This window comes from Pteropus vampyrus, unplaced genomic scaffold (genome assembly GCF_000151845.1).
Source record: "Pteropus vampyrus isolate Shadow unplaced genomic scaffold, Pvam_2.0 Scaffold174, whole genome shotgun sequence".
NCBI lineage: Eukaryota > Metazoa > Chordata > Mammalia > Chiroptera > Pteropodidae > Pteropus > Pteropus vampyrus.
This window is the reverse complement of record NW_011888955.1, coordinates 562606-563710: the sequence shown is the minus strand read 5'-3', so window position 1 is coordinate 563710 and position 1105 is coordinate 562606.

Genomic DNA, 1105 nt, shown 5'->3' with positions numbered 1-1105 from the left:
AAAGCACGTGGTCCCTTAAGGTCAGCGAGTTCTCTGGAGAGGGACAGAGCAGGGAGGGCGTGAGAAGCGTCAGGGGCGCAGCAACGATAATTTTAAGAGTGTTCGGGGCAGGTCTCGCTGAGAAAGATCATCAGGTCAGAGACGGAGAAGGCGAGGGAGTGAAATACGCTGCTATCTGGACAAGTATTCTAAGCCCCGGTGCCTCCTTGGCGGCACAGTGCCTGGTGTGGTGGACGGCTTTACACGAGGCTCCCAAGTGTTCCCACCTCACATGTGTGTCTCCCTCCCTCACGTGGAAAGCGATGAGATGTCACTTCTGAAGTGAGATCATAAAGGACTCTGACGTGTGTCTTGCTACCCTTCTTCCTCTTGCCTTTTGAATTGCTTTGATGAAGCAAGATGCTGTATTGGAGAGGCCTCTGGCCAACATCCAGGAACGTACTGAGGCTGCCCGACCGTAGCCCACAGGGAACCGAATCCTGTCGGCAGCCAGGTAAGTGAGTTTAGAAGTGAGGTGGTAACCAGCCAGGCCTCGAGATGGCTCACACATGCTGGTCGCAGTCTGTGAGAGACCCTGAAGCAGAGAACCCATCCAGCTAAGCCATACCTGGGTCTGTCACCTACAGAGAGAGTGTGAGATAATGCTGTTTAAAAGTCAGTCAATTTGGGGGCAATTTCTTACTCAGCAACTGATGATTCATATAGTTGGCATGCTCAACAAAAATGAGACCAGTTTGGCTTGAGTGGAGTAAGCAAGCAGGAAGTAAATTTAGAAAGGTAATAGGCTGCCCAGGGCCTTATAAGTGTGTGTGCGTGAGTGCGTTTTGAGTGAGCTCAGTCTCCATTGCAGAGTTTTGAGTGGAGGAGTGACAAGATCCAACCTAGGATTTGCACGTTCTTTCTCAAAGCTCTGTTGAGCCCCAGAGTCGTGGTGGGGGCAAAGGCGGAGCCGAGAAACCGGTCAAGTTCGTGCAATAATATGGATAAAGTGGTGCTGGCTTAGTGGTCCCTACAGAGGAAATAAATGACTCAGTGCTGGCTATGTGTTTTTAGTAGAGCCGACGGTATTTGATGACAGACTGGCTGTAGGATATAAGAGAAGGGG